The sequence below is a fragment of the Otolemur garnettii genome, unplaced genomic scaffold (genome assembly GCF_000181295.1).
Source record: "Otolemur garnettii isolate 467f Iridium unplaced genomic scaffold, OtoGar3 scaffold00050, whole genome shotgun sequence".
Lineage (NCBI taxonomy): Eukaryota > Metazoa > Chordata > Mammalia > Primates > Galagidae > Otolemur > Otolemur garnettii.
Window position 1 is genome coordinate 3,979,071 of NW_003852445.1, and position 27,500 is coordinate 4,006,570.

At 40.3% G+C, this 27,500-nt stretch overlaps 1 protein-coding gene across 9 annotated transcripts in view; it reads right to left on the reverse strand.

The window, feature by feature from the left end:
* The window catches only part of MEIS2 (Meis homeobox 2), a 213,160-nt gene that overhangs the window by 29,596 nt on the left and 156,064 nt on the right, over positions 1-27,500 (reverse strand). The window lies entirely within an intron of this gene.

The window sequence follows — 27,500 nt, forward strand, 5'->3', positions numbered from 1 at the left end:
TCCTTCCCTTCCCTTCCCTTCCCTTCCCCTCTCCTCCTTTCCCTTCACATCTCTCTTTCCTTCTTCTTTCCCTCCCTCCCTTCCCTCCTTTCTAGGACCTCACTCTGTTGTCCACCAGGCTACAACCTAGTGGCACAATCATAGCTCCTTGAACTTCTGGGCTCAAGTGATCCTCCTGCCTCACCTTGCCAAGTAGCTGGGACTACAGGCCCATGCCACCATGTCTGAATAATTTTTTAAAGTTTTTTAGACATGAGGTGTCACTATTTTGCCCAGGATGGTCTGAAACTTAAAAAAAAAATTCTCAGAAATCTTAAGGGGGGGAGGATGGAGGGGGTTCAGCAAGGTCCCACCTAACAGGTACAATGCAGGGGGTTATTACACACTTACTGAGCGAAGGACTTGGCTACAACTCATACTTTACAAACGCAGATCATGTAACCTAACTATATATCCCCTCATATTAAACTAAAATTAGAAAAAAGAATAAAAAAGAAATCTTAAAAGGCTGAAAGCAAGAATAATGTAGAACCTATTCTGCTGACTAATAACAATAGGTCTGCTAAAAGTCCTTTAATATGAGCTGATATAGGATGATGACTCACAGATCACAAGGGTGGGAAAATGACCTCCACACTTACTCTGGTAGATTATAACCTCTTATTCTCATCTTCACCAAGTGAGGAAAGTAGAAATACAATCTTAACTTAGTTTATAAGGAGCAGACTCTCTGAATCATCTGCGTTAGGAGGGTAAAATAATTTTAAACTTACATGTTAATCAAGTCCTTAATTAAAACTACTAAAGAAGTAACATGGAATCATGTTGTTCTACCTCCTTTATCTAGAAGGGCACTGGCCAATCTAACATACATGAGTGGAAGTTCAGAATTAACCAACATTCAGGAATGGAAGGTAACAGATCTTATATAACCCCCAAAGGCTCTCTGCAGAGGGGTCACGAAACAGAACAAAACAAAAACCAACAACCCAAATCCTGTTGTTCATTTTTAACTCTGAATCACCAAATAAAAATAAAGTTAGCAAATTTTCTATATGCTTATCAAAAGAGGCATAGAGTGCTTCCTAAGACACAGCCACTGTGTAATAGAGCTGCCAAACCACTTTGGACACATTTTAATGAGATGTTTGCCCTGGTGACAGGTGTCACTAAGAAAAGGTGTCCTGTGATGCCTGTGAAACATGCAGGATTGACTCAACGAAGTCCACATAGTCCTGTGGATTACATCAATCACAGGACCAAAGGAAGCAGCATGGAAAATAAAACGAGAAATGATCAGTTACAACAGAACAGGAAGTGTAAACATACATTCTGTTCAAGAGAGGGCCACATGGATGGTTTTAGAAGCTATTAAATAGACCAAGACTCAGTTTTCCTAATATGATATGCTATTTTATGTGATTTGAAATAATTTTAAGGAGTTTATCCTCATAGCATTTTCCAAGAAAAGCAGCAAAAGGTTTTTATTTTATTTTATTTTATGCATATTTTTTTTGAGACAGAGTCACTTTGTCATCCTGGGTAGAGTGCTGTGGTGTCATAGCTCACAGTAACTTAAAACTCTTGTGCTCAAGAGATTCTCTTGCCTCAGCCTCCTGACTAGCTGGGGCTACAGGTGCCCGCCACAACGTCCAGCTATTTTTAGAGACGAGGTCTCGCTCTGGCTTAGGCTGATCTCAAACCCATGAGCTCAGGCAATAATCCGCCTTGGCCTCCCAGAGTCCTAGGATTCCAAGTGTGAGCCACTGCGCCAGGGCACCAAAAGTTTTGTAGCCATTCACTTTATTGAACATTCGCTTTATTGTCCATAGTTGAAGGTTGTTTCCTAACTCACTAACTTTGGCTTTCTTCTCTTGACCCAAAGAGGGAAAGGATTTGGTTCCCTCAAAGCATGCCCCGGAGCTCATATTTCAGCACCAGTTAGTAATAACTCCATACTTAAAACACAGCACGGAGACTGATATGCCAGTGACCTCTCAGCTTTGGTTAAAAAAAAAAAAAAAAAGAAACTTGAGTGGTATTTCCTTGCAGAGTCACTAAACAACAAGAAACAAAGACTCAAGTGTGGGTGCGGAAACGGGAGGAAGATCAGCTATATAGAGAAACCCAAGAAAGGCGAATAAGGATTCAAAAACTGACTTAATTTACCCTTAAGAATGAGGGCTTAGCTGTGGGAAATCTCACCCTCCAAGGCCAGTCATGAAGAGATATTCCCAGAGGATCCAGAGTTCCATGGTCACTGATGTGGACTGGTATGGAAATTAATATGCTTAAATAACATTTTGGCAGAGGAATAACCATTTTCATCTGGCACGTTTGCCTCGGCCTCCAGGATCTTAACAAAAAGGCACTAAACTGAACTCTTTCCGCAGGATAACGAAGCAAATAGAGAAGACCGTGAAGTGGTAGAAGAGACAGATGTGCTTCAGAGCAGACCCTCCAGGGTAGCCCTGGTCTGGCCCTTCGGACTTTTCTGCAGCGCTGAACAAGCCACCAAGCCTGGAAAAGCCTGTGTTTCTTCATTTGTAAAAAGGGAATAAGAACTTAAACCTTCTCAGGGCTGATGTGAGAAGCCGATGAGACAGCATATATAAAAGTGCCCTGAAAACTGGAAAGGGTTATAAAATATAAGGTGGTGTGGAAAAGAGGTAATTTGTCAAGGAATCAGGAAGGGTTTTTTCCCCATCTTATTAAAAAAAATTAGATCCCTTATTTTTTTTTGAGTATTAAGTTTTATGGGACTTCATAAACAAACCAAAGTCCTTAAGGAGTATCGTCTAATCTTCTTTCCATCCCATCATTAAAATTATGAAATTGGGTTACATCCCCTTAGGAAACCTCAGTTTTTCTCATCTTTGTAATGAACGTGATGCAACTCTCTCTGTAATGCTTTACATTATTCAGAGGAAAGTCTTCTGGAATATAAACCCGTAATATAATCTGAAATTAGAAATATCCTTTTTAGAAATGGACAAAAACCGTCTCACCCCCAAATAATATTTATTCTTCTAAGTTGTCAGTCTCCTTAGCAGTGATATGTCACCATGCTGTCTGCTGCCACAGAAGGAAAAACCAAACTGCGTAGGGATAGAGCATGCGTTCAGTGGCTGGAGGGCACGGAGGTACTTGCCATGTCACCTGAATTAAGGCCAGTGTACAATAAACCATGCAGGAAGCAATGCAGGTTAGCAATTGGCCAACAAGCCTGGTGTTTTCACCTTCTGGCCCACCTTCCCTTACTCTTACTAACAGTATTATCCTGTCCTAAGACAAGAGTGGCTTTTGATCTTTTGTGTTTTCTTTTTTTTTTTTTTCCATATATGTTTATTCTGCTAGGAAAACATGACTTCACCAGTGTGTGGATTTGATACTGGGCGTACAGAATGCAGACTCTCAGCCACCTCGTCTGTGGCCACCACAGGACAAGTCAAGCTGCCCCCCACCTCTAGGATTCAGGCTGTGCAGTGTTTTCCAAAGCATTAACTGGGAACTGAATTAACTCTTAAAATGCACCAATACAGGAATAAGGGACACTGAACCTGGTGGCTAGCCCACCACCAGACGAGACTCTTCAGTATAACTGAGAAACACGTTGATAGAGATCACGTGCTCTGGAGAGCGAGAGAAAAGAAAACACAAAACTGGGAGCTGAAGGGTTTCTTCCCTGAGTCATGTCGGTTTCCCCCAGCTCCTAAAAAATCCAATCGCCAGTCCTAGCCCCCCCCATAAACGTCAGCAGCCCTCCCTTTGTTCACCTTGACACTCTCCAAAGGGAAGCACAAAATACCATAGTCGTTTTAAATAGCGAGCCGTGCCGTGTGTCCTCGCTCTGTACAGGTTTGGCTGAAACATCTGTGGGAAAAGGGGCTGCAGAGAATTCAGTGAAACATAAGCAACCAGAAAACCTTTCTATCCTCTTCAATTACTCAAAAATGGGAAAGGAGCATCATTTTCAAAGGAACAAATGCTACACGAGACATGCCCTTTAAATCCTTTTTAAGGCTCCGTGACCTGTGAAACTATCTGCAGTATCAGCAGGAGAAAGCCCTTTCCAGAACAAACGCCCGTGTTTTATGTGTACTGTATTTGCTAATCATTACTTCATAAGCAAGAACAGATATACAGTGAGGCTATAAATAATGGCGGGAATGTAAAAGTGAATTGATCTGTCTGGCTATCTAGTAATACTCCTGGCACAAGACCAGTCTTGAATGGCTGCCAACTACCACAGAGCCAGCCAGTGATTTGTCTGGGGGTCCTGCCCTGTCAGGCAGAAAACAGTCTTAAAGCTGAACTCTCACCACTGTGTGTACTGCTGAGATCGTGGCTGTGAGCGTTTCTTGCAGATTCCCCCCTTTTCACCAAATCAGTCAAAGAAACAAAATCACTTTAAAAAATTGTCAGAAAAGCAAGCACGGAAAACAATAAACCAAACCAAATCTAAATGCTAAGAAATACCTTAATAATCCAAGCTGGGGGGCAGAAGAGAAAAACATGAAATACACGTGACCAGCCACGTTGAATGATAAAAGGATCTCGTGAGAACTGGGGTATGGTCCCGGAGGCTAGAAGGGTTTATCACACAGAGTTGCCACGGACTTTAAGCACCTGAGGCACCAAACTTGACCATGACTAGCCAAGAGTGAAGGGGATGGAGTTGCTGGGACCATCCTATGGAATAAGAGTCAGAATAGTTCTAGGCATTTCAGTGTCAAGGTCCAACAGATTGGGACAAGCCTTCACTCCACATGGGTGAGTTTCCCTGACAAAGAAGTGGGTGGGTGGCTCAGCAGCAAATCTGACCACCCTCAGGTATGTTTAAAATCTCCTTTGCAAATGCACCTACATTCCCCCTGCCCTTGGGTTCCCACCTGCACCCCACCCTCCCTTTGGGAGTAAGAGAGTCTCATCCCAGGATTGGTGGCATGAAGAAACACTTTTCCCTGAGTGTCAATGTGGCAAGACAGCTCAGGCAGCACATGCACCTTGGAGCGCTTTGCAGGGATGTGGGATGTGGGATGTGCCTGTCTGGCACTGTTTCTGATACCCCTCAAGGCTGTTTCCCAAGTTCTTTGAAAGGGCAGTCCTGGCTAGGGAGGAAAAAAAAACACACACACACAGAAAGAAAAGACAGAAAAAAAAAAAAAAAAAAAAAAGGAAAAGGACAAAATAAAAAGGAAAGGAGAAAAAAAGAGAAAGTTCCATCAAATGATGAGCTCAATTCCAGCCTTGCTAGATGCACTTGAATCTCGGGCCTCAGGCGGATCAGGACTCCGCCTGAGTGTTTATTGTACATGTGCAAACGTCCTTACAAAGAGATAAAGTAACAGAGAAGGCTTTCACGGAGATAGAGGGGTGCACCCTGTGAATCAAGAAGTTGCTAATTATTTAAGGATTGGCAAGTTGGATTTCCACAAAGTGATGCATGCTCATGGCTCAGAGACCGCAGAAGGGTGAGACAGCTGCTTTGTTTGGATATTTTTTCAATTTTTTTTTATTGAATTTCATAAATACCAACCAAATTCAAACAAAACTGATTTAGATTTCACCTCATCACTTAAAATATATTTTGTCGAGTACAGTCTGTGCAGTAATCCTCTGCTATACTTTAATTTGGTTTTAATTTTATAGGCCCTGTTTTAACTGCATATTTCCAGACCTTTATTTCTCTCACAGCTCTTAGCAAAATGGTAGCTCATAAACACAAGCTCTGCTGTATAGACTTTGCATTTCATCCCAAAGTATTTCCTTTTTTATAGCCGTGGTCTTTCCATCTTAGTGCTGTGAGCTTGGGTCACAAATCTCTCTGCTATTCCAGTGTGTGACATCTTCGCTCGTTTGCCGCTGCTCATTAACAAACAATACTGCTGTGAAATTGGTTTAATGACAAAGTAATAAAATTGCTATTCTGCTCACAGATTGCCTGAGGCACTTTGAGCTCCTACAAGGCTTACTGTGGGTGCCAAGATACATTAAGCTGCTTATTCGTAAAAACTGCATCATCCGTTTTTTCACAGGTTTTCTCCCTTTCCTATCCAGCCCTGCTTCTTTTTATCTTCAAATAAAAAGATATATTTGCTTATGTTCTTCCAGGCTGTCAAATTTTTACTTGCATGCATATTTCTGGAAAATGAAAGTATATTTCATTTCCCTTTTTTTTTTTTTTTCCTTGAAAGGTCACTCTGTCCCTACTACAAGGTTGTCCCTGGACAGAACACCCACCGCAGACAACATTAAAGCGGACTTATTTTCACACATTATGTAAGGGGGAGCCAGGTCGCTGGAACCTATTTTGGGAAAGCCAGGGAACGGAACTATTTATGGAACGGTTTTTACCTTTTATAAAAAACCAAGTTTGGGAGAATTCTTACCCTTTCTCTCCTGATATTAAAACTGAAATTTTTACATGAAAACAACCCACACAACTCTGGGAGTGACTACTCACATTAATATTTTATGAATAATAAAATATGTCTGCATTAAAGCAAAAACTCTTCAGCAGGCACCTGTTTTCCATAATGAATTACATGTTCTGGGAAAGTAGCCTTTTTCCATTTGTCTAATGCCCATCCAGACCTGGAGATTTACTGCTGCAAGACAATGGGGAAATAACCCAATTGCGGTTTGACAGGTGGGCAGGTCTTGATAATTATGGCCAGACATCTTAACACTGTGCAACTGATGTAAATAAACATCCGAAGCACAGATCAATATTGCTCTCCTACTTGTGCATTTTGAACAACACATGCTAGCAATTTACATCCTTTCTCTCTTTCTGGCTGATTGGAAAGGCTGCATTCATTTAAACACATTGCATGCGTACACACACTCCACATATTTCATTTAAAAGTATTCAATACACCCCAACAGCCAGGACTGTACTTTATAATCACATTACAGTCACCTGCTGGTATATTTCTATTAATTATGTAAACTGATATCTCAAGAGCTCCAAAAAAGCATCTGAATTGGCCATTTGAATACCTGGAATACCTGAATGGTGAATGAAAGGAAGCACGAACCAAGTTGGCAAGAATGGGAACTGTCAAGAATGTGGGCATCTTCTCTTCCTGTCGGTGTGCCTGGCATTCTTGACAATTTCATGAACTGTCGGTGCTTCCCCTCTACATGCCTCTGACCTCATAAATCTCAGGAACTGGAGATTTTATTACAGCAGCCAAAAGATTTGCAAGGCCTGTCAGTCCTGCTGAGATGCTACCCCCCTCGAAGATAAGAGAGGGTATGGGGGAACCCGATGAGGGATGGGGAGTTCTGCTGTGAAGGAACACATAAACCAGGGAACCAGAAATAAGGGCGTGAGGACCAAGGTGAACTGCTGCAACAGAGAGCATCAGAAGGAGCCAGGTACAGAATCTGGAAAAAAAGGCCAGAGTGGGCAGAAGAAAGGAAAGGCTCTGACTGGGCAACAAAGTGAGAGAGGAGACAGGAAAAGAACACAAAATGGCATTATCGTAACCTGTATGTACGTGGGTCATTACTAAAGTTTTGAGATACACAAACGTCAAGAAATATAAAATTCACAAGGGCAGAGGCAAATGAAGCCCTCCCAGCAACATGGATCATCTGAGCAAGTTCAGACTTGCATGGCTGAATCAGAAAGGACGCTGTCGACTGTGTTTCTTGGAAGTCAAATAATGAACCATCATACAGTCTATCTCAAAACTTTCATAGTGACCCACGTATTGTGTATTCTAAGCTTCAGATCTTGTTAATCTATGAAAGGAAACACCATCTACCATTTCGAGAGCCCTGGAGAGGAATTCCTTACACGTGTGGCTTCTCTCAAAGCATCTTGATGTTAACATCAGCTTTTACCTTTTTAAAAATCTTTAAGACATATGACAGTGAGAGGGATGAGGAAACATGTCCCTTGTATTTTAATATAAGAGGTAATGTACATAAAGGGAGTGGTTGATGACACTCTTACAGGGATGTATTGTTAACTTAAATCTCATGCTGAAAGTAATGCCTGCCCCCTTTTCCATGTGTGTGGATACCTGCAGTAAGCCATGTCTTCTGTATTGAGAAGCCTGCAGTGGTTCCTATGAGCTGTTTATACCTTGATGGTGTACTTTATAAAACTCAGGCATTTAATTTTAAATGCTTGATGAAAAAAATAGATGAACAAAGGCTTAGAGGAATGAAAAATAAAAACACTGCTTAAAAAAAAAAAAACATTTAAAGCTGGTTTATGGTTTTTGTGACCATTTTGCCATAATAATGCTGACCACCTTCGTTTAGATGCCATGACACCAATTATCAGAGGATTTTCTTTGTCTTTATTTTGCAAATGTCTCTTGTAAAAATACTCCATTGTCAAGGACATTAAAAAGGCCATGATCAGAGGCTCATACTTGTGATCACAGCACTTTGGGAGGCTAAGCCAGGAAGACTGCTTGAGGCCAGGAGTTTAAGACCAGACTAACCAAGAGCAAGACCCTGTTTGTACAAAATATAGAAAATTAGCTGGGTGCAGAGGTGAGTGCCTGTAGCCCCAGGTATTGGGGAGGCTGAGGCAGGAGGATCACTTGAGCCCAGGAGTTTCAGGTTGCAGTGAACTCAATGATGATACCACTGCACTCTAGCCAGGGTAACAGAGCAAGAGTCTGTCTCAAAGAACCCAAACAAACAAAAACATTAAAAATACTATGAAAAATAAAATAAACTTATATAATGGTATTTCAGAAAAGGAGTAGGAAATTGTTGAAATTGACTTTCTGTGCTACCTTTTTTTAATATTATCTTTTGAGGCACAGTCTCACTTTTTTGCCCTAGTAAGAGTGCCATAATGTTACTATAGCTCACAGCAACCTCAGACTCTTGGAGTTCAGCAACCCTCTTGCCTCAGTCTCCCGAGCAGCAGCTGGGACTACAGGGACATGCAATTATGCCCAGATAGTTTTTCTATTTTTAGTAGAGACAGGGTCTCATTCTTGCTCAGGCTGGTCTCAAACTCCTGAACCAAGCAATCCACCCTCCTCAGCCTCCACAGAGTGCTAGGATTACAGGCATGAGCCACTGTGCCTGGCTGTGCTACCTATTAAATACTGATATTTATTAATCTCTTACTATGTGCTGAAAAGATGTGCATGGTTTTTCCAGAAACAGAAGAAAACAGAAAATGTGACATAACAACAATGAAAACAACAATAGTAAGAACACTTTCTTTTTGCAGTTTCTACTAATTGTTACATAGTTCACACAACATTATTCTGAATCAAAGATATTATCTCAGTTTGACAGATGAGGAAACTAAGGGTCCATGGTCAGGTCCAAACAGACAGTTAATAGTGGGACCAGATGCAAGCTCAGATCTTTTGTGTTCCAAAATCTGTTATATCTTCTGTATCTTGTGTAAGAACCGAGTTAATTAAAAGTTCCAAATAATGCTTGTGTATGCACACAAAACAGTGTCGCACCACGGGTTCTTCTAAGTAAAGCCAGGCAGGTTATACACCCACTGTTACCTAACCTTTTATATAAGTGGAGATTAAAAAAGAGATGACACTCTTCTGAGAAACCGCTTCTGAGGAGCAATTAGATAATATACGTGAGTATTTAAAGGTATCATTGAAACACTATCAATATTGTACTTGGCTTAGTTAGAATCAACTGAAAATGGCATCTCTATCTTCAGAGATGGGCCAATCCATTATTCTACATAGCAAAGACTGCACCATTATCTTGGCAAACTCTTGTAAAATGCGTGGCAATGATTATAAGGGGATTTTATTTAAAAGAAAGAAAAATAAAATAATTCATAACTCATGTCGAAATAATTTTATCATTTTTCTATCTTCCTCAGTAGATTGGAAACTGCAAAAAGACAGGCTTATACCTTTGGCTTGCCAATGTCTCTCTAGCACCCAGTACTGTAAACATATTACCCTCCCAACGACCTGATCAAAGATCCTTATCAGTGTAAAAAAACAGATACTGACACTTCTCAACTTCATGTTTTCCTTACATGTCTCATTGTTTCAGTAGCTGAATTTCACTGTATTGAGGCAGCGAGATGGAGTACGTGGAGGAACCAGAAAGGTAGGGTCCCCTTCCAAAGGGCAAAAGACATACTAGAGTCTGTTCTGGCCTTTGGGGTGAGCTTTCCAGTGCGTGTAATTATTTTCTCATTTTTAATTTTATTTTCTACCCCTAAACTCATGGAGGGGAGATAGATTCCCAACACTCTGAGATGAAGTTTAGATGATAGTATTGTGTAGGCTCTTGTGTTCGGGCCTCTGCCCATCGTTATAACATTGAACTTCAGGGAAAACATACTCTAAATTCTGAACAGTTGATGGCATAGTTTTGTAACTTGGTCATTGGCATTTGATTCTCAACGAGAAGCTCCAGGAAGGCAGAGGGTCCGTTTCAGCGCATCTAATTCCCCAATTACATTTTATGTGGGCTAATACTGGGGTGAGTTTGAATTTTCTAAACATACACAGATTGATGACAGAGGTGACAATTCAGCAAAATACAAGCTGGCAGGATGATGCCAGTGATGGATTAAAATTGATCTACAGAAAATAAACCACAGAGAGAAGATCATGCAAGGAATTGTTATATAAAACATTCAGAGATACCTGGAAACAAAAGGAGCTGCTAAAGTACCAAAGAACTCCCAGAGACACTAGGAGATGTCCCCGAGGCTGGCAGGGCTCACTAAATCAGGAGGAGGGCAGAAGCAAAGGCTCTTTATTAAGCACATAAGGCTGCTGGGCTGACAAGATGCAAACGCACACGTTAAAGACCCTCGTTTTATTCATTATGACTCATCACCCATTCTCATGTCCTGGGTCTAGGGTTTTTACTCACTTTGTTGTCTTGTTTCTAGGTTATGTTTGGCATATTTAAAAGAAGCCCATCAAAATAACTTTCAACTTATTTTGGAAGCCATAAGAAAAAGAAATTATGAAGGATTTGTCAAAATATTATTAAGGAAGGAAAACATCTAAGATTAGGTCACTTACTTTAAATGTAAATATTTACATACGGCTCAGGTATGTTCATACATATCTATATGCACACCCTTCTATAAGGACCAACATGGGTATTATCTGAAATATTATGCAGCATGTGAAATACATGAGTAAAATTAGACCCTGTTTTGTGGGTTAACGTTGCTTTTATTATCTAGTTTCCACCATTCTGAAATAAATTAAGAGGTTCCACAGTTGCCTGAGTTATTTTCCTGGCAGTGGTGGGCATCAAAATTGCAGGGAGTAAGTGGTTTCTTTCACACCCCCGGGTCTCCACATTCTTTTCTGTATTGGTTCAGCCCGTTCTTATTGACTATGTTTAAAAACATCTCTAGGAATTTTCCTTTCACTAGTTTTGATAGATTCCCTGACTCCCTTCCAATAACGGGAATATAACTCATCTTAGTTAAAGTAATTGTCATGAAGGACAGTCAAATGATTAAAATGTGTCATCAGCCGAGAGAAGAGAGGAGGAAGAAAGGAGATGGCCACAAACTCAGTATGTCAAGGGGAAGATAAACAAATAGTTAATACATTGAAAATAAATGCTGTTTTGTACGTAACAGCACAGTCTTGATGGGGACACTGTATCTGAGATGAGCATTACTTCCAGAAAACAGAGGAAAGAATTTTTGCTACAAAAGCATTTCTTTGTCTAAAAATTAAAATCAGAGCACAGTTTGGGGGGTTGTCACTTTCAAAACATAAAATCAAATAATGCAGAAGTTTATTTAAAACAATACCAGCAATACAGTCTAAAATAACAATGTTTAAATGTTGGTACATGCTTTTTAGAAGCCAGAAAACCCTTCTATTTTGTGAGGCCCCTGTGACATTGTGACACACGTGCAATGACAATGACAACTATAACAGGAAAGTGCCCCAGGAACCAGAAAAATGCATTTGGGGTTGGGCTGATGCATCAGAGAGCAGAATCAATCTTCCTAATTAACGACAAATTAGCAATCCCAAAATGAGTGGGATCAACCTGTCTTCACTGGCCAAGAATCATGCTAAGTACAGCGCTTCCTCTAAGTGCCTCTCAATTACATTTACACCCATATAAAGTAACATTCTTTTAATCTAATACTACATTAGTGTCACTGTTCTTAAAGTTATTACACCGTTTAAAATTTCTATAGATAGGTGGACAGATAAACAAATTAATAGACAGATATGTAGATAATCAGACATTTCACAAAGCAAGGCACTAAGGTGGTCACAGATTATTGAAGGGCAGTGTACAAGATCCTTATTAGCATAAAGCTCACCAAGGAAGAAAAGTTTATGGGAACCATGGTATTCTTCAAGGTCTAATGGCTATTTAGACATGTACTATATATTTTTTAACATACAGAGATAAACATTAAGAAGAAAGTCATCATTCAGAAGAGTATAGTTACAGCCAAAGCTGACTTAATGGCTAATGATTGAAATAGCATTTTGTTAAAACTGATCCACTGTTGGGTGGTGCCATTCCTTATCTATAATGTGTTAGGCAGTGATGAGGGGTGCCGAGCTGCATAACGCCAGGGGTGCCAATCAGAGCGTCTGTGTGTACAGTGCCCCCTGGAGTTGTGCAGAGTGCAGAATGCTCAGGCTTCTGTGGTGGCCCTGCCTGCACCACACAGAACAACCCACAAGGTATGGCTTGTAATTTTTATGAGTTTAAAGTCTAATAAAGTGAGAACCATCTGTTGCCATTTTAAAAATTCAATTGATTTAAAATTCAACAACCAACAAAAGGAGGAATAATGATTATGGTCTTTTTTTTTTTTAAGGTTAGTTAACATAATTCTACCAAATTTTAAATTAGAGTAGAAATCTCTTTGTCACTGCTTTTGTTAATTTTTTGGGGGGGGGTTCAGGGGGTTAATCATTGGAGGGTCCATGGGAGGGCCCCTAAGGCTGAAGACAAAATTACGTGTGTGTGTGTGCATGCACATGCATACTCTTCTGAGACGTGCTGGACCCAGCAAAGGTTCATGTTTATGACAGTCCGTGGCTGAATGAAGGAAAGCCTTGAGTGTGGATTGGAGGTAGCTTAGAAGCCAAAACATGAAGGAGAAAGGAATTCATAATCCATTACTAGTAAGAGCTTTTTAAAATTTGCTCAATCACAGATTAGAGCTTACCTAAGGAACAAAGTGAACAAATAAATTAGAACTCTGAAATCTCTCACGTGCAGACCCTTAGTTTGACATGACACATAAGCTTTCTTTAAACTCCCTTCTCCATCACCACCACCATTCGGCAATTCTGGGAGCAGACTTAAGGATGCTGATCTGAGAGCACCAAGATAGTCTGTTCTACTCCAGAGTGAGTCTTAAATTTCTCATCCTGCTGGGGATCATTTCCAATCTGAGCGGTTAGTGAAATTCAGGGCGCAGTGGCTCATGCCTATAATCCTAGCACTCCAGAAGGCTGAGGCAGGGGGATCACTTGAGCTCATGAGTCTGAGACCATCCTGAGCCAGAGTGAGACTCATCTCTAAAAAAAAATGGCTGGATATTGTAGTGGGTGCCTGTAGTCCCAGCTACTTGGGAGGCTGAGGTAGGAGAATCACTTAAGCCAGAGAATTTGAGGTTGCTGTGAGCTGTGACGCCATGGCACTCTACCAAGGCATAGGGTAGTTTGAGTTCACTCTGGAACAGGTGAGAATACCATTTCAGCATCAGAAAAATTTAGTCTCCCATAGGGTCTGTGGTCTAAGAAAAACACTCTAAACATCAGTCTTTCCAAGGCCACTGCTGACAAGGATGAGCCTCAGCCTGGGTACCCCACCCCTCCACCCTGAGGCAGAAGGACTATCTACATCGACATCATGGAATTCCTCATCCCCTCCACCATCAGGCCTAATTGCTATTCTTACATGACTTGCATGGTTCAGAGTCCGGTTTTAGAAATTGGTATCTCAGAAAGAGACAATCCTTTTGACTCTAGCGCCAGGCATCTTCCCATTTGTTTAGTATTTGTGAAGGGGGGGAAGAGAAGGAGTGGTTGGAAGCAAGGAGAAGTAAAGAAATTTGGAGACACGAATCTGTACCCTACTCAGAAGAGATCAACAGGCAAATTCTACTACCTAAAGAACATGATGGTTCCCATTTTGACATAGAAATTGAGTGCCCTAATGCTTTGGCCTCACTCTATCTACATGCCTTTCCAAAAGTCCCTGGGAAAGTTACTTCAACTTCTGCCTCAGTTTACACTTCCGTAAAGAAGAACTAAGACTAACCCACTCACAAAGGTGTTAGGAAACTAATTATTGCTGGTAAAGTACTCTTGAAGTTGGAGCCATATAAGTGGTGATTATTATTAAATGGCTGTCACGGTCACCTCTGCCCAAAGCCAAACCTATCTCTAACCATTCTTTTATTTTTCAGGCTTCTTCTTTTCAGCATTAATAAAATAGTTGGCAGCTATGTATATCACATAAATGCATGAGGGCATAAAAGCTAACATTTTCTTTTAATTTTAACAATACGCAGACTATTGGTAACGAATATTGAAAGAAATACAATGCATAAGTAGATTTTACACCACATTAGAGTTGTCCAATTTCTCATGTTTAAAATTTTTCTGCATGACTAGAGCCAGGAAGAAATACATGCCAGCATAATTATATGAACAGTTGAAATTTAAACATATTGAAAAGGAGAAGAGAACATGTCCACCCATTTGTTTTTTTTTTCCCCCTCCGTAACAATTCCAAAGATAAGTAATTTCTTTTCATAGAGTCAAGCTGAAGGCACAAAGCTTTAACATGCAAAGGAGGGAGGTAGGGGAAAGAAGCTTTTTTAAGTACTGTGCAAATCGATACACAAAAAAATCTCAAGATGATAGTTTAATTAGCACGTGCACAAGGCAATTCATCAGCCTCTTCCCTGGGTGTACTAGCCTCTGGAATTTGCCTTCTGCTTTCTGATCCCTGATGGTTTTAACTCGAAGGCATTTAAAATACCTTTCAATGAGCACCTTTCCACGTAGCTTACATTCCTTGTTTTTCTTTATAAACAAGAAATTGTACTGGCTTTGTGGTGTTTGTTATGCTTCATGCTTTTTCATCTCCTGTACGAGCTTTGCCTAGCATAAAATGCTGTCATGCAGTGAAATTTACCTGAGAGCTGAAGGGGGGATAAAAACCTTCCAACTGTATTTGGTTACAAGTTCATAGCCAGCTAAATCACTGGCAATTTTATGCTATTGGTTATTTCAATTTAGATGTTTGTAAAAGTACATATAAAAATAAAATAACCACTCCCATAGTCATCAAAATGAAAAATCTGCTCAGATTAGAATATACTGTAAGTTGCTTTAAACTACCATGTGGGAATGTTAATATTATTCAATTCCTATTATATACTGTTCTAGGGATACCTTGGCAGAGACATAAAGCTACTGAACTCTTGGCTCCTTAATAGTTTGACTCCCATTGTAATTGCTTTGTTCAGTGGCTGCCCTGGGTTTTCATAATTGGTTAGAGTCCAAGGTCACAGATGCAATATGGTAGTGGGAGCCACTCTTAGCTGGTTGTTAAGTTTTTAATGGTAGCTTTGTTTCAGTTAGTATCATCTTTTTCAGATACAGAAATTCTTCTTTTTATTAAATAATTCAGGTAAATGCCCTATGATGTTTTCAGCTCAACCCTCTCCCTCACCTCTGCATATAGTAGTTTTCAAGTTAAAAGCCACTTGGTAACAAATTCAGCCCAAATCCAAATCCAATATGATTTTTTTAAAAGACGCCTTGAGGTTTCATAAATGTTTCTTTTTTAAAAGATTACAATATCCATTTGGATAAAGTATAAAAATTTCATTTAGTAAAATTTATTTAAAACATAATCTAAGAATCTCAACTCTTAGTACCTTACTAATTAATTTTTAGAACATTCATGAACAAGTGACATAATAATAATCAGAAAGAGAGAGGTCTTTAATTTTTCTTGAAACCAAGTTGACAATAGTGCTATGAAACTACATAGAAAAGAAACTAACTACATAACTGATATACTCCCATTTATTATGTATTTCTTTTTTTTTTTGAGACAGAGTCTCACTAGAGTGCTGTGGCATCACAGCTCTCAGCAACCTCAAACTCTTGGGCTTAAGCGATTCTCTTGCCTCACCCTCCTGAGTAGCTGGGGCTACAGGCGCCCACTATATAACACCTGGCTATTTTTTGTTGCAGTTGTCATTGTTGTTCAGCAGGTCCTGGCTGGGCTCAAACCCACCACCTTTGGTGCATGTGGCTGATGCCCTACTCACTGAGCTACCATTTATGTATTTCTTTTTCCTTTTGAGATAATTTAATACTTGAAAGGAGTCTGGAGGCCAGATGTGGGGCTCGGAAATGGGGGTGGACCTGGGGACTTGATCTGTTCAACTTTGGTCTTTATTTCTAGCAAACTGAGTGACCCTCTCTCAACTTCAATATTTTTGTAAAGCGTGAGTTTTAAAATATATCATTTAAAAGGTCTTTTCTGCTTGTATTTTATCTCATTTATCCAATATTTAGCTCAACAGTTTTCCTTTATTAGCAACTATTCAGAATTGACAAGAATATTATTTTACATTTTAGGCTCTGATTGCCTCTCAATAAAGGATTAGTACCTCCGAACTGTTCTTACCACTCAGATAAGACCTTTCAGGAGCATCTTCTGATACAGACACCAAAGATCCAGTCACCGTGCTTTCATTTATTCCACACATATTAGGTATCTACTGTGTCCTAGGTTTGGAACAAAACTTGTATTCAGTTAGTTTAAATGTGTCTATCATGGTAGTTAAATGTGTCTATTTTTACCATTACCACGATGTCTTCTTTCCTGAGCACAGGTTGAACAAAAAGGGCATGCAACTGAGTCTTGTTAGGCACGTGTTTCTGGAAACCATGTGAGAGATTTATTATAAAATTTAGCTTTAATTATGAAGGGACTACGGTTGATATTGTATTCAGTGGTCCCCTTCAAATAAAGAGTCACAAAATAACATAGTCTCATGAAATGGCTCCACCTGTCATACTGTTTTCTTTTTTTTTTCATAATGAATGCCCAGTTTTCTGAAGAAATTGTAGAATTTTCATGTTTTGCTCCAAATATAGTCAGGACTGAACGGATAATAAGGATAAGTCATTCAGTGCATTCAAGTGGAAAAGATCCTTGTTTCAGAAAAGTTTCAAACTCATTAAAAAGCAGATTTGTTTGGGATTCTAGGGTTCATCTCTATCAGTGTTACTTAAGAAGAAGACTTGACACAGATACTCTTCTTTTTGAAAGATGAACTTTGGCCGAGCAACATGTCAATACAAATGGTGAACAAGCAACTCAAGGAAGAAGGGCTCTGGCGAGGAACTGACTTAGTGACTAGAGAAATTTAAGAGTAAAGTGTAATTTATGGGAAGAACATGCCTGGGGGAGGAAAGATTGGATGAAACTGCATTTTATCTTCAGATGTGATGTTCGAGGTACATCATGAATGTCCCAATTATTGAAATATTTGATAGCACGGTTATTGCTACCCATAGATTCCCAAATTTATTCCTCCCATGTTGTATGGTCAGGGGTTGACAAAATAGACAATTAGCTTTCAACACGTTGATAGTTTAGACAACTTTAATAAACGAAGGTGAGGCAGGGAAATCATTTGGTCTGGTCAGCTCAATGACTCCAAATTCAATGGCTTTGGTCAAACTCTCTACGTAACTTGGACCTGGTATGTGAGTTCTGCTCTTGTGAATAGGGGTATGTACCTTACGAGAAGGGATTTATAAAAACAGCTTTTCAAAATATCAAGATAAGGCACTGTGCATAGTTTCTACATAAAAGCGAAACACGATATACTTTTATAAGATGCTATTTCATTTTCCTCTAGTGCTGCCTTTTAAAAATTTATAAATCGCTATGAAAGTGACAAACCCAAAGTGTATGAATGGTCACTGTTGGAAGTAAATTACTGTCGAGTGACGCTCACTCACAGCCAAGGTGCACGTGCTGCACACCTCCAGGTCAACGGCACGCTATTAGGGAGATTGTTTCCGTTTTGCTGTTGACCTGTCAGAGATCAAGATGCCAAGGAATTTCACAAAGATTTTTAAAAATCTCTTACAAGAGTTTTAACCTTCTCAACTATGGAACATTGTGAGATGTCCATTTGAGTCAAAACTTTTATGGTACAAAAAGTTTACTCCTTTATTATCCTATGTAAACTTGGAAGAAGACTTGGACTTCTTTCCTTTGCTTATTTCTCCATTTTTATGAAGAACTTTGGGCTTGAAAGAGACATCACAACCCCTCCCACCCCTGACCCAAAGTCGGTCTTTCCAACTGGAGATTTAAAACTGTGTATTAAAACCTTCTATATAGCTTCCTGTGGTAGGAAGCTCTGTGTGTGTATATATGATGGGCTTCTTCTCAGGGCCCCTCTAAATAACAGTAGTCAGGGTGGCCTCACCCCTAAACCCTTGAGCTGCTCCCATAGCTGTCTGTCATCAAGGCCTCCTCTCTTTTTCTGAACAAACTCATCTGCTCCCAGGGCTCAGATAACATCCGTACCCTCAGACCTTACCTTTCCCTCCCCTTGTGCACTCCCACAGTGCTTCCTGTTATTCTGACCTTTTCCCCTACAGGGCTCATCTTTATTTTATGCTATCTAGTGTGAAAACAAAATCATCTTCCCAAAGAAGCCATCAGGTCCCCTCAAATCTGCTGTCATTGTGGAAAGAATACCCAAGCCCTTGCTCCCAAGGGACAGAGCCCAGGGTTGGAGCTCCTTTTTCTATTCTCACCCCATGATGAATTAGTCACCAAAACCTGCCACAGTTTTGAACAATAGAGATAAAATCGGTTCCTTTTTCTTCATTTTAATAGCTCCGTCTCTGATTCAGAGTCTGTTTAAGTCACCTACCGTCTACTATGACTGGGCTCTCCATCTCTTCTTCTCATCAATTCAAGATACAATGGTTAAAATCGTTTCTCATCCCACTTGCTTTGACTAGATTTTTTTTTTTCAGTTCACAGGCTTGCAATCATAAAATAATAGAATATTAAAGACAGAACGAACCTTAAAAATCACCCAGTCCCCATTCTTTTATAGAAGAGGGAATAGGCACGGAGAAAAGCTAAATTGCCCAAGATCAGGCAAATTGTCTGAGCTGGAATTGGACCAAGCACCAGCATCCCGGTCTGTTCCTTTTAACACACAGACACTGCGTCATGCTTTGCCTGGACACTGATACTTGCCCCATGCTGTCCCCACCGCAGTCCTGTGGACTGAGAGGACCGTCTCACTCACTGTACTTTGTGCGCCTGCAAATGTCTTCGTCCCCAGTCGGGAAAGCTGTCTTCCTCCTGAGCTCCTCGCCTTTCCTCCTCAAGCCCCTACTTTCGTGGTCTCTCATGCTATTTCTATCCTACCACCAAAACAGTTCCCTCTTGAGATTCAAAACTCACTTCAAAGCTGATCTCCCTTCACAGTCGCCCTCTCACCTCAATAATTTGCTTTCATGTATATTTCCTTCCCCGGCCTTCTCTCCAGTGTTTTTGAATTCAACAAAAGTTATGAATACCTACTAAGGGTTAAGCACCCTTCGTCCCCTAAAAGGCAGAAAAGAATCCAAAATCAATTCAGAAATTATTTCAGACCGTCAACCAGTTTGGGAACACAGCTGGCGGGATCTCACTCATCAAACACAACTAATTTTATTCTGTTATGAGGTCTGGAAGAATCGTTTCTCTTTGGATCCATTTGCTATTCATGTTGCTGTTAGTTTATGGAAGACTTTCTAGGAAGGTCTAGCAATCAAGATCCTCATTCTTTTATCTTCTTTAATGATTTACTGAAATTATTGGAAAAATCATACCGCCTCCATGAGGTTCCAGTTTTCTAAAGAAGTTTTATCTGTTTATCGTCAGAACAATGACTATTCGTTATAATACAATATAAGGGTTTTGCTCACAAATGCTTAATAAAATTGTGTCATTAAAAGTACTATTTAAAATTAGTGAACTACTGCATGGGGCTGGAAATAATTTTCATGGTATAAAGATTTTCTGTTGTAATGGCGTTTGACTTATTCATAATAGCTAAAATTTTGAATCACTTCATTGCTAACTGAAGGGAAAATTGGCAGGCATTATTTATGCAAGGTATGGGATGGGCAAGCTTTCCTTCCGAGGTCAAATTATTGGCAATTCTTTAATTAATCTAGTAGAAGATGAATTGAGATGGCAGGATATTAGTTTCTACTGATAGTATAACTAACGCTGAAATCCCCAGGGACACAGCATCCTAAAAATGTGACCCACAATGAGAGCTACAGAGTCTTCACTGCTCTGATGGAACCCAAGTATGGATTTGACTTATCTGCTGAGCTTTGGATCTGAGGCATTTTTTTAGTCTGTAGGTTATGGCCCCATTTCCAGGAAAATCTATCTGAGCCTAATGTAACCTAGCAAATCTTTCAAAGAAACTGTCTTGTGGGAGGCAAGTTGTCATTTTCTGACATATTATTTAGGGCACAGCTCGGGTTTCGTTCTTCTTTCCCCCACTTAAACCCCCCGCTCATTCTCGGCAAGCGCCATTTTCTAATTAAGGAAAATGAAATTTGTAACGTGGCGAAGGCAGACCTGACCTCCCTTGCCAGCCAGGCTCGCTCCTCCCTGCACACCATTAAAAACCAGAATCCAGGGGTGGCTGTTTTTTTAATTGGTATCACTTTGTCTTTAGTGCAAAACACATGGCAATAATTTAGTGAACTCCAGTGTTTCTCTTGTGGCAAATTGATAGCATAATTTTATTATGAGTGGAACAGTGACTTCTGGGAGCAGGAGCGATGCTCCCAGAACTACACATAACTCGGTTGACTAAATGTAATACTTGGGGAAGGTAATGAAACTAGAGCCTTGGCTCAGCAAGGACTCGAAGATTTCAGCTTCTCCCTCCTGTCAAAAGGCTACTCAATAAATCACACCTGAAGCTTAGTTAATGTCAGAAGCCCGTAAGCTGACAAAGTACACTGGGGTGCTCACCGCAGCAAAGGCGCACAGAGTCATGTGACCTCTGGTCCCTGGACCTGATGGGGTCATAGAATACATCTATGGATTTTAATAAGTAACCTATTATGTTCCCTTTGGTGCTAATTATTTTACACATCCCTTGCTTCCTGTTGACGGACGCTGCTTTCGTAATTTCATTACGAAAAAAATTACAAGGAAAGTGAAGCCCTAGGACTTCTACTCCTCTAGTCCACAGTTTCTGCTTTTTCTCCTTCATATTCTTCTTCTAAGCAGCCCATTCCACCCAACACAAACACAAAAACACAGAGTCCAGGGGAGCTAACAGGAAACCTACAAAGCACAAAGCAAAGAGCCACACTGAGTCCGCCAGATGCAAGACCACAGGATTTAGTAACTCCTGGCTGAGAAAGCACTTGGAATTTACCCTATCTAACCTGGCCTCAGGTAACGCAGGGCATAAACCAGCTGAGATCAAATTCCATTGTGCTACTTTTTACAAACCTTTATGAAGAGGAAATTTGCCCATCGGCTCTCAGGAATACCAGGGAACTTTTCAACTGCCCTGACAAATAAAACAGTAGGCATCAGGTCAAAACAGGAACGACACACCACCAGCAACAAGCTCGCTGCTCTGTCCTTCTCTTTCTGAATTTTATCGTATCCACTTTGAGTGGATCCATCAGATTGTGGGCATCACTTCTGAACAGAGTACTTTAATGCATTTTAGAAAACACCACACAGAGATAAAGCTAGCCGCGTGTTTTACAATTTCTAAGCAAAATGATATCCAAAATTTAGGTGCACATAGAGGACAGCTTAACTGTCAAATTACCAAGATGCCAGCTGTACAAATCTGTCAATAATGGAGAAAAGAGTTCTTTAGCAGGCATTCTCATGGCATACCCCCCAGTCGAGGATGACCTCTGCCTTCCTCAAGAAATTGAGCTGAAACCATTAAGCCAAGACCATGAAAGGGATGTTTCACCTGTGAGCTCTGAGGTAGATTTGAACCCAGACCTTTGGGTACGAGTTCACAGTTCCACCCCCTCCTCCAGTAATCACTGCTAAAGTCTGTTGCTTATCTAAAGGCTTTAAGGAAGTTTGGAACTCAAGAGGCGACATTAAACAGCCTGAAACGTCACCCTGGAGGGACTTATCTAAAAGATTAGCTGTATCTAGAGACACACGGGAAATCTCCTATCTCTAAATGTTTACCTTCCAAGAGAAAAAGAGAAAGAAGCCTGCACAGAGTTTCCACCTGACTGCAGAATTAACGATTCTGGGTGAGGGACGAGAGTTCCCTGCAAATTCCTACTGAATGACCAGTCAGCAATAATGATTCTGATTCATGCACAAAAACCAAACCAAACCAAACCAGCAAGTAGATTTTTCTGTTATGATTACAATAAAAACTATGAAAAAAGCCACATACTATAATGAGGCAAAGCAGGAAAGAGACTGAAGAAGCGAAAAGAAAACAAAACGAAGGCTCCATTTTTTTTTAACCCAGGTTTCTAATGAGTTTGCTGATAAAAATGATTTTCCCTGTTTAGAGAATAGAAGGAACAATTTTTGAGTGACCTGAAATGGATAGAATTCCTGGCACCAGGAAGCCCCCCCTAACCACTGCCCACTTTCTCATACATGGAAAATTCTCCATACTGAAAACAACGACAATAACAACAAAACAAATCCCGAAGTCCATAAGGTTAATAAGACCTACATTTACTCATCAACAGAGCAGAGTCTCAATGAAGTAATGTTTAGAAGGCTGCTGTCCAGTGAATGAATGCACAGCTAAAGGAGTGATGTGAATGAGGGTCTGGTCTAACGAATACTCATAGAGTACTTATCTCTCGGAGAGTGAACTTCTAGAAAGAATAGTAAAAAAATGAAGAAAAGAGAATGACAGCTAAAGGCACTATCATGGTATAAAGGACTAAAAATATAGAATCAGGCTGCAGCCACCAGATGCGAATTTTATTATTATTATTATTATTTTTTGTTATTATTGTTTTTTATTTATTATTATTATTATTATTATTTTTGTTATTATTGTTATTATTTTTTCTTTGCAGTTTTTGGCCAGGGCCAGGGCCAGGTTGGAACCTGCCACCTCCAGCTTATGGGGCCAGCACCCTACTCCTTTGAGCCACAGGTGCCACCCCAGATGCGAATTTTTAAGAGTAAAACATTTTGAGACACTAAATAACATATTAGCATACTCTTCTTTTTAATAGCTGCTAATTTAGGGGCTCATTTAAACTTTGCACTTATAAGTTCCCTTTCTGTTTTCTCCTTTCTAGAAGTAAAATGGAGGGTGATTTGGAAATTCCTTCTTTTAGTGTTTTCTTAAAATATAATTTTTACTTTACCCATGTGTGACTGGGGTTAGGAATACTGAATCAGTTGCTATGAGATAACTAGGTACTATTTCCAATGAGTAATCTTCATTTATTTTCCAATTTAAAAACTAGTCAATAGCTAAGTCAGTATTATCTTACTTTACCATCATGCGACACAGTGAAATATAGACTTTTATTTCTGTGTGACTTTGAAAAACCATGTTGATCATGCCAATTGCAATGGATAAAGGCCCTATTTGAGCAAACCTTGTCTCTCTTCCAATATTGGCATAATGAAGTGCAGAAGAAGGTAGAGCCTTGTGCCTAACTCGGGACTTGTCTGGCGTTTCTTTATCGTCTTCATCAATGAGACAAAGGGGGCTAATTCTAAACATCTTCGGAGATCGAAGAGTCGACACATTTAGAGTTGACACGTTTCCTTCCAGATTTAGAGACGTTAGGGAAAAAACGGTAACTTTTCGGCATGAGAAATTTTATCCTCCCCAAAGTTCTCATTTAATGATTTTCTTTAAGGGGCATTTTTTTGGACCTGTTTCAGAAACTTGTTGCATTCCTTTTGTGTTTTCTCTGTAGCACTGTACTTTCCTCTAAACGAGGAACTTTTTTTTCCTCCCCTTATTGGCATTCCAACCCAGCAAAGAAATATGCATCCTGAGATAATGCTGCCAGCTTGCTATGAAAACCATATTTCATTCTCTCTTTGCAGAGCAAAAGGGAAAAGCACAAAGGAGCCGGTATAATTGAATGTAAAGGATTGCAGCAAACCTCCCCTTTGAGTCCCTTGCTGGCATTCCCTTCCTTTATTTCCTCCTCTACTCCTTTTGTTTACCACTTTTCAAAGGCTCTTGCTGAGTCTTAGCAGCTTGCCCAAATTTAGACTGAATCTAAATTTCTGGACGTGGTCCTCCTATCTCTATAAGATAGAGGATGTCTCGAAATGCTGGTCTGACAGTGGACTGCAGGCACAGCTGCCTAGGTAAATATCAGCAGCGGTCAGATCCGTGTGGGAATTTCATGAATCTGATGCAGGAAGTAAAACGGGAAAATACGCTAATACTTCCTCTTATTCAAAATTGGAATGCCATGGGTCCATGCCCTGGTCACCTCCAGCGAACACTTGCTGTAGACAGAACCAAATCAAATCCACGTAAATTTCAGGTCAATTCCTCTGGTTAAAATAAATCACGTGTGTTTTCTTTTCCCATCTTTTGATATCTCTCCCCACCTTCTTTTGGTTTTCTTCTCAGAAATAATTGCAGATCCCTAGGAAATGATACTATGATCATGGGGACAGAGTGATTGGAACCTGTATCAGGATGCAAAGAGATAGGAAACTGGGCAGCTGACAGGGGCCCAGGCCTTTCACCCCCTGAGCCACCATTGGTCAGAAAAACGCTCTGGTTTTAGCCAATGACCTCAGCGGGCTGGCTGGAATAGCACCCCTCGCCATCTGGGCCTCCTTCCACGGCTACTGATTCTCCTGGTATAGGAAGTTATCCGAAAGAGAAGCATTTCACCTCAAGCTCGACAGAGTGGAGTTCAAACGCATGCTTTTTTTTTTTTTTTTTTTTTGCATTCATTTCCTCAGCATCGGCAGTTTCAGCACATTAAATGCTGACAATGAATCTAGCACCTGGCAAATCTGACTTGAGATTCAAATGGATTTTTATTCAGAAACATAGATGTTACTTGGAAATAATCACTGAAGACGGCAGCTATGCGCTTAACAAATGGCCGCGGTGGAAATTGCTGAGCAGAGAGAGGAATTTAGTCCAGCAGGCTTGTTCCCTTTGGGTTTCTCTCAACTCCACCTCCCTGGTTTATCACTCCATCCTTCAATCCTTTCTCTCTTGAGATAAAAGTGTCCAGCTGTCTCTGTACCTCATTTAGATTTCTTGCACCACTGGCCAATTATTCCATATGTTTACTACAAAATTATTTTATTCAATTCCCAGCTTACTCTTGATGTCCTAATATTACAACACATTTCCTGGTGTCTGCTCTTGGCGGTGGAAGGACAACACACACACTCTTGAAAATGACTTTTCTTTGCTGTAAAAAAGGGCAACCTTTTCTCCCACTTCCCCTGCGTCCTACTAATTAGGCTGCAAATTGGGCTTGGAGATTCACTGACACAAGACCTAAAATTGACCCTCTATCTGGAAACTTACCTAGCACACTGTTACTGCCCTTCAAGTATATATAAGCAGCAAAGAAAAGAGAGCATCTGGGCCCCCAAATCCATCCGGGCTGATGAATCCAGAGGCCAATGATTGCTTTTCTTTAGGCTACCATTCTGTTCCTGTCTGTATTTTAATCAGGGCTAAGAAGATCTTCTATCTAACAGTGCTACCTTTTCCTACCAGAGTGCTTTTAACCTACAACATGTTGTCACACACACATTCTCCTTTGTCTCAGCATCACCCCATTGTACACGTAGGAAAACCCAGTCACCTGGACAGCTAATGAGCCTTCCTGAAGGGAAAGAGAAGAGGGCTACAAAGAGAAATGGGGGCTTTCCTTCCAGCACAATCCTTTAGTCCTAATTGAACAAGCTCCTATACACTCTAGAAAAACTCATCAACGGGGCCAAATTGAAACAGGTCAAATAAAACTGCTGCTTTCCATGAAGAAGTTCTGCAGTGGAAGGGTCAATTATGAAAAGCTGTTAGAGCTGGAATGACTGCTGGAAGGCCATTTTGATGTGAAGGTGGGGCAAAGAGGACACAGATATTTAATCTCAGCTAGAGAGGCCGTATGAGGACATATAATCGATCATACAAAGGAACTCTCTGAATCACCTTCAATTGGAAAGTTCTTTGAAATTTAAGTTTTTTGGGGGGTAGGGGGATGGGGAGAGATGCCTGGAGACAGTCTTCTCTAAGAAAGTCAGCCTTTTATTTGTGGTATGCCTGCATTCTGTCAATAAGTCACCCCGTGGATCTTGTTGGCAGTTTGGTATATTTATTACACGGACCTGAGTTTTTAGAAGTACTTTTAAAATTAATCTGGAGATGGGAACTTTCAAGTTAACATCGTAATTCTGATATAGCACTGGGGACAGTCACATGAGACTATGGACATGGCTTATGATGTTTCCTAGTCATTTTAGCTTCGGGGATTATAATTATCAAAGTTAAGACTTTGCCCCATTTCAATGATTGCTATTGTCTAAGATGTGAGAATGGATTTCAACAAATCACTCAAGCAAGAACTTCCTCACTTAAAAATATTTCTTTTCTAATTTGTCAATGAATGCTTGTGTGTCTCTTGAGAAAATATCAGAGCACTGATACTCTAAACTTGCCTTCGAAATGTCTAATTTTCCTAGTTATTTGAAGCCACTTACCTCCTAAGGCTCCCTAATCTTACTTCCGTGGCATCAAAGAACTACAAAAAACATCTGAGAAATTACAAAAGTCTATCTTGGTTTAACACAGAAGCTCTGCACTGTGAGCTGTCAGCATTAAATTTTTTCCCCTTTAAAAATACCTATTTCCCCCTGGAAGAAATATCCATTCCTGTTTATAAGCCTTTGTTAAAATCACTGTATAAAATCACATTTCTCTCTTACTTTATAATTTTTTATTTTCAACTATTTTTTTTTTTTTTTTTTGAGACAGAGCCTCGAGCTTGTCCCCCTGGGTAGAATGCTATGGCATCACAGCTCACAGCAACCTCCAACTCCTGGGCTCAAGCAAGTCTCCTGCCTCTGCCTCCCAAGTAGCTGGGATCACAGGTGCCTGCCACAATGCCCAGCTATTTTTTGGTTGCAGCCGTCATTGTTGTTTGGCAGGCCCGGGCTGGATTCAAACCCACTACCTTAGGTGTATGTGGCTGGTACCTCTGCCACTTGAGCCACAGGCGCTCAGCCAGTATTGTCAATTATGTTAACAATAGCTATGACATGTGCCAACACTTGGCTAAGTGCTTAGTATGCAGCGTGTCTGAGTCTTACAACCATATGAGATTATATCTGATCATTATCCCCATTTTATAGATGAAAGAACTGAGGCTTTATGGGGTTAAGTAATTGCTGAAGGTCAAACATCTTTCAAATGATGAAACCAAGATTTTAACCCCAAGCAGTCTGATTCC